Source organism: Anas acuta, chromosome 2 (genome assembly GCF_963932015.1).
Source record: "Anas acuta chromosome 2, bAnaAcu1.1, whole genome shotgun sequence".
In the NCBI taxonomy this organism is placed as follows: domain Eukaryota; kingdom Metazoa; phylum Chordata; class Aves; order Anseriformes; family Anatidae; genus Anas; species Anas acuta.
Genome location: NC_088980.1, coordinates 40316376 through 40336224, shown reverse-complemented (window position 1 = coordinate 40336224; position 19849 = coordinate 40316376). Strand labels below are relative to the sequence as shown.

The 19849-nt window shown below is 39.3% G+C and overlaps 1 protein-coding gene across 17 annotated transcripts in view; it reads left to right on the top strand.

Moving 5' to 3' along the window:
- THRB (thyroid hormone receptor beta) overlaps positions 1–19849 on the top strand; it is a 167771-nt gene that overhangs the window by 67463 nt on the left and 80459 nt on the right. Inside the window, exon 1 of one of the 17 annotated variants that reach the window (XM_068674390.1) lies at positions 17347–17467. The exons of the other annotated variants lie outside the window; for them this stretch is intronic. The gene's annotated coding sequence lies outside the window, so the exon portion shown is untranslated. Of the gene's footprint in view, positions 1–17346; positions 17468–19849 lie in introns of those variants that run through there. 17 annotated transcript variants of the gene reach the window in all.

Below are 19849 nucleotides of genomic sequence, written 5' to 3'. Positions count from 1 at the left end.
AAACCATCAGTCCAGCTGCAAGCACAGCAAGGTGAGCCCCAGACCTTTCCCTTGAGGGGAGCCCCCCATCTGATCTTTCTGTATTGTAGGCAGAACCTGACAGGGCATCCATTCCTCCCGGGCACAAGCTGGCACACGATTTTGTGGCAGCTCTCCTGGCTGCCCAGTGAGGAGACCAGGTTGTCCATCAGGTTGGTGACGATGTCTGGATGCAATGCTCCCCTTTCCCTGGGGAGTAAGCACCACTTGCTGCAGCAGAAGGCTGAAATAATCATGTTTCTTGTGGAGGGCGTCAGCAGCTTGTAAGGAAAACACAGAGCAAACTCCGTTCCTGAAAAGCACGTCTGCAGCTGAAACCGTCCTTTTGTTTTTAGTTCTTTGTTGCCAGATTTTACCCTTGGAACTCAGAGGTTTCCATATGTTTTTGTTTGAAACCATTCTGTTCTGTGTAAGGTGAACAAGGCTCAAAATAAACTCTGCAGACGTTGCAGGAGCTCTGTACTATTTTTTTTTTCCTCCAATTAAATATTTCTTAATATATTCCAAAGGAAAAGATTGTTTAGGTTATCTGGTTTTAGCTATGAATTTTCAGCCCAAATACAAATCTGATTTCCAGGTCATTTTGTTCCAAGTTATCTTAATATTCATGCACTCACTTTCAGTGATAAAAGAAAGAAGCAGCTAATTGTTTGACAGGAAGAATAAAGTGTTTCCACTTCTGGATTGTGTGAGGCGTTATGACATTTCTTTTGAATGTGCAGCATCCAAATTATACATCAGTAAAGTAATACTATGTTATGCGATCTGCACTTGTACAAGCAATTTCATAATCTTAGTAAAAATATACAATGATCTGAAGGCTGCTTGCTTGTATATATTGTAGTTCTGTATTACACTTCACAAATTCCCATCTATAGTTATTACATTTTTTGCATCCTGTAATAAGTGATAGACCACTGTTACTCTTGACATCAAATATAAAAATTGTGTTTTGTTTTGTTGTTTTTTTTTTTTTTAATGTGCATACTGTGAGATTTGGTGATCTCCAAAAGCATTCAGATTGCAACTCACAAAAATGCTTCCACTGTCATCACAGAGATAATCAAATTGAGTATACTGAAACAGCAATAAACTTTGAGAATCATTCACTTAAAAATGAGATTAAATTGGAATGGGACTTTTTAATATAGTTTGCCCTAAAAAGTTATGAGGTTAGTGGTTATGGATTACTATCTTTTCACATCTAGGTCAGGGCTATTTAAATTGCAGACTTTCATCTAGATTTGGACCATGAGTGTTTTTGACCTGGCTATGACTATGTGAAGTTTCTCAGATGTTGGTAGAAACATGGTGCTTCATGCTGATTTCTTAGTATTTTGGGGAGCAAATTCACCATGTCGATTTGTCAAGGTTGTGCATGGCTCCTGGATGGCCACAAAGAGGTAGATTCAGCGCACTACAACTAGCTGAACAGGCTTTAGTAAATGAACTGAGTAATGCAGGTTAATATAGTGCTATTTTGTTATTTAGCACAAAAGATTCATTTATGAATGAAAGGAAAAATATGTATATACTAAACTACAGGATTCTGTTCTTAGTGTACTCCTTGATATGGCATTTTTTCTAAAAAGAAAAAAAAAATGCAGTTTTTCAGGAGAAATAATTTCTATGAAGACATTTCAAACCTTTGCTGTTGTGATCAGAACTTAGTTACCTAGTTTAATAGGTATGATCTCTGTGCTATGCTTGAAGAAGCTGTAAGAATTCAGTGTTGTTGATGAGCATTATCAATGCCACAAAATGTGTTGGGAGTTGGCAGTACAGATTTTTGACCCTTAGCGTTCTGTTCGTAAAAGTGCAAAATGAGTAATAATAATATTGTGACTCTGATGATACCTGTAAGCTGTAAGTGTAGAGCTAGGAAATGATCTCCTTGGAGTTGCTAAATATCAAGTTTCAGTTGTCTTATTTCTTCTTCTCTTTTGAGAAGTCCAGATAATTCTATTGTATTTGTAATTGCAATTTTACAGCAAATACCAGATGTTAACTCTTTTCAGCAGGACCACTAACACAGTTACTGCATGTTCACAGCAGGAGCAGAAATGTTGAAAATAAAATCCTCCCATTTCCAGTTTCCACAAAACTCTTAAGGAGGATGGTCACATGAAAATACTCTCTTAAAATTGTTTGACAGTGCCATTCAAAAATGAAATTGTTTGTTATTCTGCTTGTTAGCTCAAGCACGACCAGATAATGATAATCCTTAAACATGTGGTTATTAGTTGTTGATTTTATTAGTAACGCTACTATTTCATTCTTTCACTGCAGCTCTCCAAAGCAGTCTATGTATTTTGTATTTCTCTTTCACTGTCATAAAGTGCTTTTTCTTTTTTAATTCCATACAGAAAAGTATACAAAACTTAAACGCAGAGCTTTAATAGGGAAGAATAAGCAGGAAAATAAGATAAACTAGCCCTAAAAGTAAAGGACAAAATGAAGTCTAAAATTAAAGTAAACCTCTTGACTGAACTTTGAAATATTTATCTAGACAAGTGTGGTAACTCTTTCCTCTGTGAGCACTTTAAAAAAGAAATCTCAGTTTGCCTAAGGCTGAAGCATATCACTACTAGAGATAAGTCATTGTTATCTGTAGAACATTCAATAACTGACAGGTAACAATCATCATCTTATTCTATATGGTAGTTAGTTTATTTGTACCAAAATTTGTTTCTTAACATATTCATGAAAGAGAGACTTTTTTCTTAATGTGGAATGTAAATAAATAAATAAAGGCACAAAACCACTACCACTAAAATCCTTTTTGTATACTTCTAAAAGAACTTCCTTGGTTCACAACTATAAGCATGCTTTTAGCAGTACCCAAAGGTGTATTCTTTCCTTTCTCTCTTTTTTGTGTTAAAGTCCTGCAATAACCATACCTCAAGAGCATCTTCTCTTCCTTCCTGTTTTCCCCTGTATATGGGGTTATATCTTCTGTACACAGGGACATCAAAATACTCATCTATTGATGTTTGTTCTTAACACCTCTGGAAATCAGTCTTGCCCTGAGATAGAATTTGTCCGTTATTCCACTTAGCACTAGATAAAATAAATCTTCTTGCTTAGTTGGAATGGAAATGTATTTCCACACTCGTGAACCTAACAATTGCACTCCTCTGTAGAAGTTCATGAACTTCTACAGAGGAGTGCAATTGTTATTGTGTGCCTTTACACCACACAATAACAACTCTACACTTCCCTATATACCCCTATCTGGACAACTGGCTTTGAACAAGTGATGGTACTATACTTCTGTACCACACTTGTGAAATATTAAAACAAAACTATAAACATGAAGAGACGCTGTTCCAACTAGTTTTGTCAGGAGACAACATTACTAAGTTTTTTGTATGTATAAATACTTCTTAATCAACTGGAAATTTCATAAGGAGTTTTTGGTGTAGTGTGAGAGCTTGGCTGTAGAGCTGGAGTAGCTGACCTTCAGAACTGCAGACCTTGAAATCCGTCAAGTGGATTATCTTTTTGAAATTTTAGTCTTGATTTGTTTTACTAATCTGTTGTACTTGGACTGATACTGGCCAGTCCATTTACTGCAGTACCAAAAAGTGCACAAGTAAAGACAGGTATCTTGGTAGGCAGAGTTACAAAAACCTTTTGGAAATGTCCATTTATCTAGTGGTGCAGTGTGTGTGGAATACCCCAGAGGTTACTTTCTTTAAATATTCCCATTAGAGTCCTAACAAAGGAGTACTTTTGACTGGTTGCAGTCTTGTGTTTTGGAGTGTAACTGATATCTTGGGTCAGCTGCCGATACACCGATGTGCAGTGATACTTGAGATGTCACTGAATGTGTCCCATTTGGGCTCTGGACATGGCTGTATAAGGGTATCTCCTGTGGGAGGTAATCCCTGAAGAGATTGCTGGGAAGGTGTAAGCAGGGAGCAGAGTGAAGTCATTCTGTCATTTAAACTCATACTAGTATCTTGGTGTGTTGTTGTTGTTGTTAGTGGTGGTTTTTTTTTCAACCTTGTGTGTTTAACTTTTTCCAACATTATAAGATTAAATATTCCTTGAAAAGGGTACCAGATAGGCAGCAAATGTATCAGTCAATAAGAAATTGCCTTGGTATTCACTTGTCTTTCAAATGATCGAAACATAATATTTTTCCTTAGCCTTTTTAATGTGAGGATTAGCAGATGTTAAAATGTCCTTTGCTTTGGTTGATGATCTCTTCATTATAAAACTGAAGACTTCTTAGGGAGGTTCAGAGCAGTTTTCAATGCCTTTCCTCTTGGATGAAAGCCAGAGGATTCCAGTATTGTCGTTCTGGCACAGTAGGTCTGTTTTATAAAAACAGGTGTCTACGTGTGTGTAATAAATCTAGCTGTGCTGATAAATCTGAACAGATAATTTAAAAGTCTGTATTACAGTGAGCAAGACTGATAATTTACCATGTCAATAAAACAAAATATAAGAGTCATTTATGCAATCTATGTAATGTACAGTAATTCTGTAACATAATGGATCCTCTGTGTAAGATACTTCAACATTTCTGTTCAAGATGTTTTTGATTAGTTGTTTGTGTATTTTCTTTTATCCCTCTGTCTTTCAGTTGAAATCTGAAAACCTCATTCTCTTCTTGCTCACAGTGGTATCAAACAGCCAGGTTAGCCAGCTACAGTTCATGACAACAGGTGTAAAATTAATGAGGAAACAGAGAACTGAATCATGCGGATTAAAAATATATGTAGTAAACTAAAATTATCAGCAGGGTAAAAATTATCAAAGAGTCATTTTTCCAAGTGATGTTCCAGTCTACTCTTAGAAATCAAGAAAGCTTTTTAATCCTTCCCATGTCACTTACATCAGACTGTTGCTAATTAAATTACTAAGATTCATCAGAGTCTTGGGTATTCTAGAAATCTCTGAGAAACGGACTGGCCGTTTTAGTGCAATGTGTTTCATCATTATCATTGCGACTTGTTAAATACATTTTCTTAGAAATTTTTGGGATCTCAATTCTTATATCAGCTTAATTGGCATAATTATTGTCCTGCCTTCCTCCCGATCAGGATACCCAGCCAGAGCTCAGCGTAGCCTAGGTAAATTAATCACTTTTTTCAGTTACTTTCAGCCTGCTTTGATCACCCCAAGTTTAGGAGCATGAATTCCACGCAATCTGTCAGAGACGCCAGATGGAAGTGAGGGGTTGTTCAGTGCATTGTCTGAAATGTATGAATTCTCTTCAAACAGGGAAAACCGTTTCAAGTATAGTACCTTTTTTTTATGTGTCCTGGTGCAACAGTAGTCATAGAATCTAGTTCTCATAGCTGTCTATCGTAGGGAGCCTGCAGGCATAAATTTAAACTTCTAAAGAGCAGTAGGACCTATAGGTGAGAGACTTGATGCACATGCAAAATACTGTGAGAATAATATGTGCATTACACTTAAATTCAATTGTAACTACATTTTGTGACCAAGAGGAGGAATGAAAAATGATTTACAGTGTTGTAATTGTCGTTGCTTTTTCATGCGTTTTGGTTTTGGAGCTCTTTTATTATATATTGCAAATCTCTCCCAGGTGAAAAATGGCAGGAAGAAAACCATGATGCTGATGACCATGCTTATAGAGTTGTGTGATAATCCATTCTAAATCAAATGATGATGTTCAATAAACAAACACCTACTGCAAAGAAAAAAAGCACTGGGACGTCTACACTACCCACTCAGTAATACTGCATTTCCCTCAATTGCCATATGTGTAATTTGAAAATAATTGCACCTAAATCAGCAAAACTATATCACAGCTCTAGAAAAGACAGGAATTAACTCATGCTAGGTGGTTACTGGAGACCTGCAAAAAATGCCACTACACACTGTGGAAGCACAGCATGTTGTAGTCTCACCATATCTGGCATAAATAGTTAAACTGAAATGAACAGAAAACATATATAGCAGTGAGCTGATCAGGAGGAGCAGTGTGAATCAGGTTCTTGTGTTGTGAGCTGTTGTTGCCAGTTTTTACATTTTTTTATGTGGGAGAGTTCTGAGAGCAGACCCCAGTTTGAAATAAAGGCTACCATAGGGGTTGTCTTTGATGGGTCCATTCTTTACAACCAGTAACAAATGTATATTTAGACAAGCAGGTACTTGTCATAGCTTTTATACTTGCTTTCTTGCATGGAGTGATTTAAACTTTTATATAAAATGTGAAAAACAACGTACAAGTTTTTTTTACATGTTCCTGTTTCTTGTGAAATATAAAACTTAGAATTACCAAGATATAAACCTCTTGTAACATTTTTCTTGCAGAATTAATGTTAAGCCCTATAGTCACTACCAAGTCAATGTGTAGAATAATAAATAAAAAAAAAAAAATCCCCCAAGCCTTCTGTTTACCATTTCTATGCTCCGAAAATTCTGAGTTTTAACCATCTCGTTCAGCCCATGTATTATGTGCCCAGCATTTCCGCTGCTGAAGAACACTGATTTGTTGTGCAAAAGTTGATGATACTAATTAATTTACCTGAGCTGCTGTCCTGAGTTTCTGCACAGTTAGCATGACGGGGCTGTTGACCGGGATGGGTAACCCAGATTCTGGAGGCAAACTCCTGAATTTGTTGAGGTAAATCTCAACAGTGTGCACAGGGCCTTTCTGAACAAGCATGCAGTATGCCATGGATATTGCACTTGTTGCATCTTCGACCTTATTTGAATAAAAATGTGGAGGCTTTACTCTTACAGATGGAAAATGAGTGGAATGGACAATTGGACCAGAATTGAATTAATTGTTCCAACACCAGCTTTCAAGTGAAGTTGGATTGAAATCACCTTGCTTGTGATTTAGAATTGAAGGACATTTTTAGACACCAAAACTAAACAGAAACAGAAGATCGAAAGTTACCATCTGGTTCATGGAGAACAATCCTATGCTTTTGGCAACATACAGTGTATGCATTCTCTGTAGTACTCTGATCAATGTTAAAAAGTAGTTTGTAACCATATATTAATGTGTTACACACATACAACCTCTAGGCTGCACGTGCAGGCCATGCGTTGAAACACTGGCACAGAAAGCAAATATGACAGGCTGGATTCAGGCAGGAACAAAGAAAGTTTTTCTGAAGATAATGCAAATTTTCAGAAAGAATTGCACTGGGTTGATCAGGTTTTGTCACTGCAAACTAGATGCACTATTACAACGACCTTTCACAGCAGCCTTGCCTTATGATTTTTTTGTTGCTGTTTTTTTAATAATGATGCAAGCTTTATTTTATTTTTTTTTGTACCAGGAGGAAAAGAAGCTAATTAAGTCCTTTACAAATACATGTGGAATATGCCATAAATAAAATCTTGTATGAGTGCTACTTAAGGTTATAGTATTCATCTATCAGCCTCAGAAGAAAATTCCAATTATAATCCCAGCATGATGAGTGGTTTGTTATGTGTGTAGCGTGGATAGCATGATAGTTTACCTTCTGTTGATATACTGGTAATTTACTGAATAGTGGCATGAAATACTGATTTTTTTTCTATGGCTGTCTAAAGGCATACTATAGTTGTAATGCTCCATGTTCTCCAGACTGAAGTGGTTTGGATGGCTTCTGTGTTTTATCAGGGTCTAGTTCTATGTTAAATGTGTTTTACCTTACAGATTTATCAGCTTTTCGTAACAATTTCTGAGTTGTCTGAAATACTCTGCCATCCCAAATCATTCAGTCTGTGTTACAGTCCCACAGACACCACGTCCTGACAGCTGCCTGTCCTGCGTGATCATCTGTGCTTTCATTCTCTTACAGAAAGTGTAATTAGAGAACAATGATTTAGCTTTTGGGTTGACATAATCTTCAAACTTACTGCCATATTATTCTCTTTTTATCTGCTGCTGTCATCTTATCCAAGTATTATACATACCTCTTCTTTCTCTCCAGTTCACCTGCCAGCTCTCTGAGGTGGAATATCATGACCGTTAGCAATATAAAACTTCTTGTCTAGGAGAGGAAAGGAAAGTTATGTCTCGTAGTCAACCTAGTGTGGGAATTCAGAGAGGCAGAATGTAATTAATTATCGAGCTTGAATTTTGGCCAAGGCAGTATTAGACTAGGAGTTACGGTTTATGAATTTTGTTCATCCCAGCGATGATAGGAGGAGCAGGAGGGAGACATGAGAGTGGGATTTTGTGCTAGCACGAAGAGTTTGGACTTGTACTGTGGCAGTATATTTTGGTTGTTACCACCCTGAGCTGTGCTGCTTTATGTGTCTGTGGCAGGAGGGTGGGGGTAAAAACGATAGCACAGCTTCAAATCAAATTATTTTCAGGATAAAAGTTGTTAATTATACATAAATCAACCTCACAAAAACAACCAGAGCATGAAAGAGCTACAGTGCATGCCCTCTGCCTTTCACAGGCCGTTTCCAATTCACTTGGTGCTTTGTGTTGTTTTTCTGAGGCAATTCTTTTCACTTTATGTGCATCAACACACATTTTGTCATAATTTGTTGATGGCAACTTTTGGGCCAGATCTGGCAAGTCTTTAGTAGACCATTTAGCAACTGGATCAAATGTGAACCAGGTAGTTGTGGTACAAGTGATTTTATATTTCTGATTCCCCTGTTGTTTCTAGAGCTAATTGTTGTAGGGAAGAAACAAACGTCAGTGACAAGTATTAAGACTGAATGCAGACAGAATTGAAGGGGAGGAGAAGCTGTGTATCAACCGGGGCCACACTTGTGCCACATTTCTGGGAGCTTAGGCAGGCACCACCAGTGGGAATAGTTTCATGCACCGGTGAAAGGAGACTGGGGAGCAGAAGATGTGTCTTAGACAAATCCATCTATTCGGGTGCTGCAGAAATTAAGTTATTGTCATGTTCCTTTTCACCACCAAAATATTCCAAATGTCATCCGTTACTTTACATTAAAATCATGTAGGGAAGTGATGTAGGAAGATTATTCAGGGTCCTAACTTTTCCAAATCTCTCGTTTTTATGCATTTGTCTTCTGAGATGCATGGTATGTGAAGTCTCGATATGCTTCTGTTCTTAAACACTAAGAAAAATAATTCAGAGAGAATTAGATCTGTTTTTCTTCTGTCTCTAAGGAAATGCTTGTGTTCTGAAAAGGTTGTAGCAGCACCGCGCTGTGTAATGGTTCTGCTGTCCTTGTGAAACGAAATGTACTTTGTCCTTTTAAAATTAGAACTACTTAAGAGATGCCGCAATTATTGTGAAATTGCAAATCATCTTTCTCCTGAGAGGAGGTGATTTTCTTTGCTGAAGGAAAGTTGGAATTAATAAGTGCATAATCGATGAAAATAGTCATAATGTCATAATGGGCATTGAAGTTTGTTTCTGCAGGAATAAATGATAATGGACAGGGCAGGAACAAAAGGAGGGTCAAACTTCACAGCCAGCATTCTCTTTCTTCTGTCTTTAGGCTGAATTGTTGTATAACCAGGTAGTTGTGTAAGGTGTGTTTCACTGCTTAAAAGAGAAGAAATAAATGATATAGAAAGTGAACTGAAGATTGGAGAGGAAAAAGACAAAGAACAAAGAAAAGATTATAATCAGTAGGTAATGTTTTAAATTAGTACATTTCTATGTCTAAGTATAATTTCTGGGTAGTACTTTGAGCCTACAGTCACAGGAAGTCTTCTGCCCTTCTGCTCATGTCATTAGTGTAGTTACATGAGCCATGCCTACTCCATTTTGAGCAACCAACGCAAGAAAGGTAAAGGGTTGGCCAACCCTTGCTATTTTGTTCTGGCTGTTGCTCGAAAATCACTGCAGGAATCAGCGGAAACTTTCAGGCTCCTCCTGTGTTGAGGCTGAGCACTCATCCCCCAATGAGGACAGCAGCTGAGGACCTCTGTGGGGTGGCTGGAGGTGTCCCAGCACTGACTGCGGTGGGCTCCAGCAGGGTTTGAGCTGCATGGGTGTGCAGTGGTTTAACAGGGCACAGGGATTTTGCCGATGCTAACCAAACTGACTCTAGTTCCTGCTGCTTGCATGCCCTACAGCTTTCCCACCACTGGTTGCACAGCCATCTTGTGTCCCCTTCATGTGTGCAAGGATGATCAGAGGTACCCTGAACTCATCACCTCTCACCAAGGTCGCCAAGGTTTGAGGTAACACCAGGTTTTTAGCTGGCTTTAACCGGCCTGCCAAAGGTGCTTTATTTTCCCTGTTTAAAACAAGGAGGATGTTGGGATTCTTGAAGGAGAGGCTACCAGCTATTTTCTCATTGTAAAACAATGTCTTTTTTTCCTGGCTTTTATCTTGGAAATCAGCAAACGGTTTTGGCTGATGTCAGAAACAAAATAGCCTGAGGCAGACATCCAACATGGAAAGTTTCAGCCCAAACAATTAGTCTGGCAAAATTATAAGCAAGTGAAAATTGGATCTTATGGGAAGCATTGGATAATCCTTGGTAACAGGCTGTTACAGTTGCCACCTATGAGTATTGAATTTGCAGGAAAACCTTCTTTTGAACATACGTGCAAATAGCACACACCCGAATCATAGACTCATTAAGGTTGGAAAAGACCTCCAACATCATCTGGTCCAACCAACCCTCTACCAACAATGTCACCCACTAAACCATGTCCCTAAGCACCACGTCCAAACTTTCCTTAAACCAGGGATGGTGACTCCACCAGCTCCCTGGGCAACCCGTCCCAGTGCCTGACCGCTCTTTCTGAGAAGAAATGTCTCCTCATTTCCAACTTGAACCTCCCCTTGTGCATCTTGAGGCCATTCTCTCTTGTGTTGTCGATAGTTATCTGTGAGAAGAGGCTGACTCCCAGCTCCCCGTGCCTTCCTTTCAGGTAGTTGCAGAGAGCAATAAGGTCTCCCCTGAGTCTCTTCTCCAGACTGAACAACCCATCTCCCTCAGTCGCTCCTCACAGGACTTGTGCTCCAGACCCTTCCCCAGCTTTGTGGCCCTTCTCTGGCTTCAGACTCTTCATCAGATACTTCAGACTCAGTCTGTTAGGCGCGGCATTCTTCTGAATTGCATATCACTTAATTAAATAATCCTCTTTAGTGCACAAGAATCACTCTGTCTTAATATGGCTGCAGCTAATTGCATGTTGTTAAACCTGTTAACTGGTTATCAACTATTTGCCTAGTTTCAGTTTTAGAACAGCAAACTGAGGACCAAGTGCTTAGTGTCATTTATAACCATTACTATGAGACATATTAGAGTAATTATAACATGTAAATCCTCAAAAAAAAAGTACAAAATCTAAAATCCTCAAAAATGTACAGTGAATTTATCTTATAAAGGGTCAGTAATTGAAATGCTGTTGTGACATAGAAAGCTGCATTGCAATTAACTCAGGAAAACAATAATTTAGCAGAAAGCCTTCAGTCTTCATTCTTCTAATACATAATTTTGGCCATTTTCATATTGCGTTGTTCTCAGCAAGAGGCAGACGAAGGCTTTGGCTGAGTATTCCCTACCCCTAGCTAAAAGATTCTGTTGTTTTCATTACGTTTCCCTCACATAATCATTCACTGTTGATTTCAAAAAGCCTTTAATACTTTTTCTTTTTGAGTGCGTGTCCTAAACAGTAAGCTGACCCAAAACAAAATGTGATTTATTGCCTTACGACCTTAGACCCAACTTTTCTTTCTGGAAAGCAGCATATGAACCTGGGTGTTAACTGCAACTTGAGCACGGATAATTCTCCTCCTGAGTATGCTGCTCCAGCTGTAGCCTGGGACGTATACCCGTTTATGGGGACAGTCATTTCATAGTGTTATCAGCAGAGCTGTATACTTCTGGGTTGCCTGACTGAACCCAGAAAATCAATGTCCAACATTAAACGATTGGATTTGGGACTTGATTTCAGGAATCTCTGCTACTTAGTTCTCTGGTAGATGCTTGTCATTTAGGGCATACAAGAGGGAAAATTAAAAAAAAAAAAAAAAAAAAAAAAACAAGCAGAGCATGTGGAAATTCATTGTCTGTGCATGGCACATGTGATCAAATCCTGCTGGAAACCCTTAGTAAGAGAAGTGATGCACAGTTAAAATGTTAATTTGCTGTCTGTGTAACTTCTGTAGGGAGAGGAAAGGTGGGTTGCTGGATCTTCAGATGGTTGCAATGAGAATGGTGGTGACTTTTCTGGTTTTACTCACCGTCCTGGCACAGGAGCATGGCTTGGCCCAGCTTTTCCTCCTCCACCAGCCTTTCAGAGTGTGCAGAGCCCAGGATCATTTTGCTCAAGCCCAACGGCACCATGCCTTGCAGTCAGTCCTAGCGTGATGGGAAGTGATGTGAGAAGGAGTGAGAAGGAGGCAGTGGTGGGGCAAGGAGAGAAGGAGTACAGCCATACTGCAGTGTTTTGTGAAACAAATGATCACGCAGCAGGGGAGAAGCTGACTCTCGTGCACTGAGATCTGCACCACACGTGCTGATCATGGTCAGTGACCTCCCCACGTACAGGTCTGCATATTGCAAGTGGTTAAGGCTTGCCAGCAAAGGACTGACTCTGGAAGAAAGTGAAGGCTGACTGTTTTTGGCAGAGAATCCCTGCTCCTTGCAGAGCCATTTGGAGACTTGCAACGACCATGAATTTTGCAGTCTTTTCCGTTGTGGGGCTTCAAAGATGGATGGCAGATGGAGTAAGTTCCCTTGGTTATTCAGTTCTGCAACTAAACCTGCTTTCTATTTGTGCCTGTGTGAGCTCATTCATTTGCATTCCAGTACTGCACTCTTACTTCCTTCTTTTCCCCTTGATTATCTTATTGTGGACAACCCTCCCTCCCCCCCCCCCCAGTCTAGTGTCATACCTCTAAGTCCATGCAGACGTGGGGTGGTGATACCTGTTCAACGTAAAGCTGGTGGAAGTGTCGGCAGTCCCATGGAAGGGGCCATGAGGGACTAAGTCTGAGATGTCACTTGTCACTGGAGGGTGAAGGCTGTGTCCCGGCAGGTGCTCTCAGCCCAGTGCGGGGCCATCTAGACACGTTAGCCTAACGAGGACTTCATACCTAGCTCAGCTCTTCCATGTAGGGCAAGGCATGCTGGCAATGGACCAGGACTTCCCAGCAGTATCATCCAGCCCTGCCCAGGATGTGTTAGGGCCTCGTAAACGTCTTAGCCTGTTCTTAACATAGTTCTGGGTGGCAGTGGTTGGTATTTTCATTTGGAATGGCTGATTCTTAGGTTCCTTCAATAGTTTTGCTTCTAGCATTCCTTGCTACAGTTTATTACATATATTACATATTTAAAACTTCCCTGTGGTCCCCACTGTTCTGCAGCAAACTGTACACCCAAATAGATGGGGTCTGCACTTCCCCATAAATTCTTTGCCCCATCTGTTTTCAGATTAAGTGATGATGGAGGAAGAGGGAGGGTGCAGGGAAAGAATAGCATAATAAAACTCTTCTGTTGCATCACTTATAATTCTCAAAGAATGTTCATAAAAATTGATGTTGCTTTTCTTCAAGCTGCTGGGGGGCACAAATCTTTAGTCAATTAAACCCTTATTTGGGGATTTTTTTTTTTCCAGCAAGACTTTTTAAATGTCTTTATGCTGTCTGGTGTCATTTTACTAGCTAAAATAATCAGACAGCTTTTGCATATTTGTAGGTATATATTAGATAAGCAAGTAATAATAGGAAACATGAAAATATTGTTCAAATTAGGAATTAAAAGTTGATGTAATCTGAATGAACAAACCTGAGCTGGAATTGTCTGACTAGTTTAGGACATGCAATGGGAAAAATAATGAAAAGGAAATGTAAGTATATTTGAAATAGTTTCCAGATACAATATTCACTGATACTGGGTAAAGCATAATATTATCTAAAACTCAGTATTTCTTTTTTTGATCATCTCTTACATTATTGTAGGGTCAATCAACATAAAATAAGATCTGTGAGCCTCCATTTTCCCTGGTAGCTGTAAAATGTTATCCTGGTAATTTGTTTTTGAGCAGGTGAATGTGGCTGTTCCTACTGTAGTCCTAATTTTCATTTTGAATAGAGATACTGATCTAGCAAACCGTACTTGGTTTGTTTTTTAAAAAAAAAAACAAAGACGAAACAGACCGGTAGGATATCTATAGGCCATATAGGAACAAATGTATCTAAAGATACTAGATCCTTTTCATAACAGGTCATCCCTTTTACTCAGTGTAGATTGTGCTACTGCTTTTTTTTTCCCTCCTTTTCAGTTCCGTTGAGGGCTGGTATCCTGAGAAGACCTCCATTCCTTGCACTTTGTGTCTGACCTCCCAACAGCAGTACTTGTTTACCTAGAGAGATAATTGTTTTCTGGAGAGCATCCAGCTGATAACTTACTTTTTCATTAGACCCCTTTTTCCTATTAGTTATCTCCTGTTTGTCGATCTGTGTCATTTGATAAAACTAATTAGGTAATAAAAGACTGTTTCTGAACTCCTCCCTTTAATTTTGGCATGGTGAAATGTACTTCTTGGCACCTTACTCTTTCCTCATAAAGACAGCCTTCAGTTGACAAACAATTTTAATCCAAAAGAAAACAAGCCAGTTCACTCATCCTCTCTTGATATATCCCTTTGCCAGAACAAAATAGTTCCTAACAAATTATTTGTACCGAAGATAGTGACATAACCCTGGCTCTGTTTTAGAGTTTTGCAAATGTTTGCAGAGCATCTCAGGAGGCCAGACTAAAAATACTCAATGAAACCATTCAGCATTCTACTAAGAGTGTTTTGTTTCCTAGGACTTTCCTCCCTTCAGAAAGTGCCCCCCCACAGCTGCATAGCGTTTATTAGAAGATGATACGGCTATAAGGTAGAAGCATCACATTTTATAGTTTATATGAAAAATTAGTCTGTTTATGTGTCCTTTTTGGAAAAAGGAAACATGTTTTGTTAAAAAGCAATTTGAGTGAAAGGAAGGTGTATTTATGGCTTCAAGTTGAAATACACCATCCAAAGAGGAAGAACCTCATCAGGTTACCTTTTTTTTTTTTTCTATTTGAAGGTTTGAGGTGTCATGGTAGGCAGCATTTCAAGGACAGATAGCAAGGAATTGCCATTTCTGCATGGTCAATGATCTCTATCAGATCCTAGCATAGTAGAAATTGCCTGAGGTTGCTGGTGGATTTTTTTTCTGTGGTTGCTGCATGTGTGCACCCCAGGAAGAGGGGTATAAAGCTTGTGGAATATGGAAGTATCCTTGTTCACCTCAGATTTTTAGCTGAAGCTAACCCCACATGCTCTGCTAAGAAATTGAGATCTGCAAGAATCACTGTGGTGCTCCAGAAGTTGGAAATACATATTGGATCTACAAGGGTCCTAACACCCAGCCCACCTGAAACTGGAGGGAAAACATTGTCCATGTTCAAAATGTTTTAGAATGAGCAAATTAGTTCAAGTAGGGATTTCCAAAAGTTGGTATCTAGCCTGACTGATGCTACACGTGACCTCCCATTGGGTCCAGAGCAGCCAACAGAGGCCAGGGAGGATACCTAAGGTCATGTGTGAACAACTGAGTTGAACTCTTACCTAGTCTGGGTATCTATCTCAGCATAATCTCAGTTTGGAAAAAAAAAATATCCAAGCCAGTGAGATTAGACTAATAGAAGGATCTTTTCAGAACCTAGCCTGTGTTTTACACTGAGATATGTCCTGTCTCTTAGAAAAGTGACTTCTGCCTGTTTATTATTTAGTGCTAAATGCAACCAGCATTTTGGTGAGGTCTGAATAAATGTTTTGATATTAGTTGCATTTTTCCTGTGCACTAGATTTACTTCCATGTCAGAAATGTGAACCGTGGGGATATTCAGAATCCTTTTTGCTAGCAGGGATTTGGAGTACTACATCTTCAGGGAAGCAAGAGCCCCAGAATAGCAGCATATGAAATTTTAAAATCAGTGGTATGATAAACTCAGATAGTATCAGGGTATGTGTGTAAGTGAATCATATGATAAATAAATTATGGGCGATAGTGAGATGCAGTTATAGCAATAAGAAGTGACTGATTTCAAATGAAAGAAAAAACGAGGTTTGTACTTTTTGTTTGTCCTAATTGGATTTGGAAAAAGTTTTGACTTACTTTCTGCTTCTGAACATTTTTTTGTATCCTCCCTAAATGCATTTATATCCAACTCTGACTCAGGGGCATTTAGCTAAGATGCCTGAAATGGCTCTTACGCTCTGGCACTGCTGCTTTTCCTATCAGGAACACCCCTGAGCTGCTGAAATTTATGTATACCATAGTAATGTAAGCTAAAATTTTTGGTCTTTTTGATGAGTTCACCTTGAATACTTAAGCAGATTTGATTCTGCATTTCTAGTATTAAACACAGAAACTTCCAAAGGAAGTGCCAAATACCACTGCTGGGGAGTTCTAGTCATGGACTGGCCTGCTGCTGTGTCACATCTGATAACTACCTTTTACTCAGAAGCAACTCTGGAAACCTAAATGACCAAGCCTGTTTACCTTGCATGCTTTCATTTAATATACTGTCCATTTTCACTTCAGGCTTCTCAGCCCTTGTGGATAAAATTCAGTGCCACAGGAAGACCCTAGAAAAGCCCTGCACGACTTGCTCCAGTGCCGAGCAGTGCATCGGTGACTTACATCGAGAGTGGTGTCACTTGTGTCTTACGGTGGGCAAATCCTCCAGGATTGTAGATTTGCTAAGAGGTAGTGCTGAGGGTCTCTGTTCCCAGGCAGCTCTGCAGTGCTCAGCAGCGTGACACCCGTCCCTGGGAGGGGTCAGCACTGTCTGCCTGCCCTGCGGTGGGTCAGGGTGCCAGAGATGCTCCTGCAGGGGTGCAGGCTCTTGCTGGCCTGACACCAAAACAAGGGCACAGACAGGGAACAGAGAAGGCTCCAGCATGGTTTTGAATAGAGCTGCTACTGGTTTCTCTGCCTTGACTAAAGGTTGAGCCTAAAAAAGTCTGCATCTGTCGAAATCATGGCAAGGGACTGAAACTGCCTGGTGTTTACAGCTGCCGTCCTGCCCTGGGCAGTGCAGCAGTAAGTGAGGAGGTGCCGTGGAGCAGGAGCGCTGCTGTGGGCATCCTGGCAGGAGCTGGCGTAGCACTTCTGCTGCTTTTTGTCTGGACAGGGCAAGAGCACCCCCCTGCCCGTTGCTAGTCTGTGCTGCCAGAGGGTACCAGGGACAGGACGAGCAAACCTCTTCATCCCCAGCCAGCTCACAAACAGAGGCAATGCACTTTGATACAGCACATCCCTTGCAACACATATTAAAACTCAGCTGTTAATACACCGTGGATTAAACCACTAATGTCCCTATTTTCACTCCAGTCTTTTATATCACAGACACAATACAGGATGAAGAGTGCAGAGCTAGAGGTCTTACTGGTGAACGAGAGCTGTGTCCTGGTTAGCAAGTAACCTCACAGCTTCTCATGGATTCATGATGGGTCCTTACACAGTGTGTGTGTAGTTGCAGTGACTTCTGCAGGATTTCTTCTACTGTAAGGATTCCTTTTTTTGCCATTAGATTTGTTTCAGGTTCAACTAAATTGTGCCTAGGTAAGGCAATTATTGTGATTTTTTCTGAATGTTCAAATCACAGAAATACCTAAACCTATTAGAAGGTTTTAAGGAGAAGAAATAACTCTGTTTCACTGTTGTGTTAACGTGAGCTTTGTTGGCAATTCAATAGTGAATAGCATTTTGCAGTGCTTTTGTCTGATACTAAAAAAAAAATACAGTCTTTTCAGACATATGCCAAAGTTACATGGAATACAAGTAAAAGCTAAAATTCAGCATATCTCTTGCAAAGAAAGATGAAAACTGGAAGGAAAATATACTAAATCAAGGTGCAAGTGAGATGTGACAGTGGCTTTCTTTGCAAAATTTAAGGCAGACAGGGAAACATGATAAAAGCTAAATAATAGCTAGTACTAGTAAAGAGTATTTGTCTTCAAAGGGCTATAAAGATTTTTATGAATTCCAAAAGATCCATCAGAGGGATGGACGATGGGTTAGTTTATAGATACTGCAGATGAAGCAAAGAAATAACTGTCGATAGCAGAGCCCAAATGAGATATGACTGAGGTATTCCAGGTCTCCAGCCTTGTTCTCCAGCTCTTTGACTGTCACACCAGACTGACGTCAAAACGTCAGGAAGGTCTACAAGTTCTTTCTGTTTTTTAACTTGTTTAGCAACATCAGTTCTTCGTAACAAACATCATTTGTACCGCAGATGCATAAAAGTGGATTTAGCGTGTCTGCTTCCAAATACATTATATTTTTAGGAACTGTAGAATTTTCCCCTGTTCTTAACCATTTCCTGTGGTTTTATTCTGGATTGTGATGCATGAAGAAGGCTATTTGTGTGATGTAGGTATGAGAATAGAAATTGTACATCCTGAGTTTACAAATACTGCTCAGGATGATGATCAGTCCTTTAAGCATGATAAGAACAGGTGAATTTCCCCATCTGCAATAGGATATTTGCCTTGTTAGAAGCATGTAGGAGGCATGAGATTTGAAAAGCAGTGTAGGATCCATGTAGTAAAAGTGATGTTAAATCAGTGAGAACGGAGTGATGGCATCCACCTGTGGTAAGCAGTGAGCGAATTAAGCTAAATGGAAACAAGACAGGCTGGAATGGCTGTTAAGACATGGAGGTAATTGAGAACAATTAAGTCTGTGTAGACAAGATCTACATAGGCTATTTGGACTGAATGGTATTATATGAGTAAAGGGTGCAGGATTAGACCCATTGTTTATAGGTTTACCTTGTGCTTTAAACTGTGTGGATGAATGGTGTTACACAAATGTTAGTCATAATTATTATTTAATTATGACCACATGTTTACTTTGAACATAGTCCTGTACTTAATATGTAAGGAAGCCAGGATAATGCTGCAGCTTCGGTGTGCGAGCTCCTGTTTGCCAAGGAGCGTTTCGCTCATGGCTTTTCCTTTTGAATGATGAAAAAGACTTCCCAGACTGTGAAGCTGCACTGGTTGTGGTATGTAATGGGCTTTAATAAAAATACCATCAACTAGAACATTTTGAAACAGATGTATCTGAGATATCATTAATTTTAATTACTTAGCATTTTATTAAATGTGCTGGTTGTATATCATTTCAAGATATCTCAGATGCCAGTATTTCATTCTGGTTACATTGAGAGTGCAGAAAGCAAATCTCATGGTATGATTCATAAGATGAGCAGTGCTACAGAATTTCTATAATTCATGTGTTGCTACTTGCATTTGCATTTAAATCTTTAAAATGTTATAAAATTTCAGATTCTTTAAACATTAATCTTTTTTTTTTTTCTAACAAGAATGAAGTTATTCCTTCTTTAACCCCGTTTTGAGGTTTTCCTTTTCTCAGATCTTCCATTTCAAATGCTGAGGAAGGCTTGAGATAAGTTTGTGGGTGGCTAAAGATATAAGTAGGGAAAAGAGCTTACTATTTTTTTTAATCTTTTTTTTTTTTTTTTTGAGGATCCTGATAAGAAGTATAATTTGGAGGGGTATATAATATGTCCTTGGTTACAAGAGATAGGATGCGGTTCTATCCTTGTTACTAAGTTAATGCTTCTTATAATGGAGAATTTTAGCCTTTACTTTAGGCTACTTCTAGTGCTTTGATCTGAGATATCTCACTCTGTGCCTGGCTTTTTACAATGATCATGGGTGCTACTGAGAGGGAAAAAGACCTCTTTGAGCAGAGGCACAGTAAATGGACTCACAGAAGGGACAGCTTGGTTGATTCAAGAAATACTGGTCTTTCCTTTAATCTGGTAAAAGGAATCTTCCCATTCCTGATTAGGTTCCCAAATCCTGTACAGTGACTGCAGCCCATGTTTTTCTCATGGTTTAAGGCACTACTTC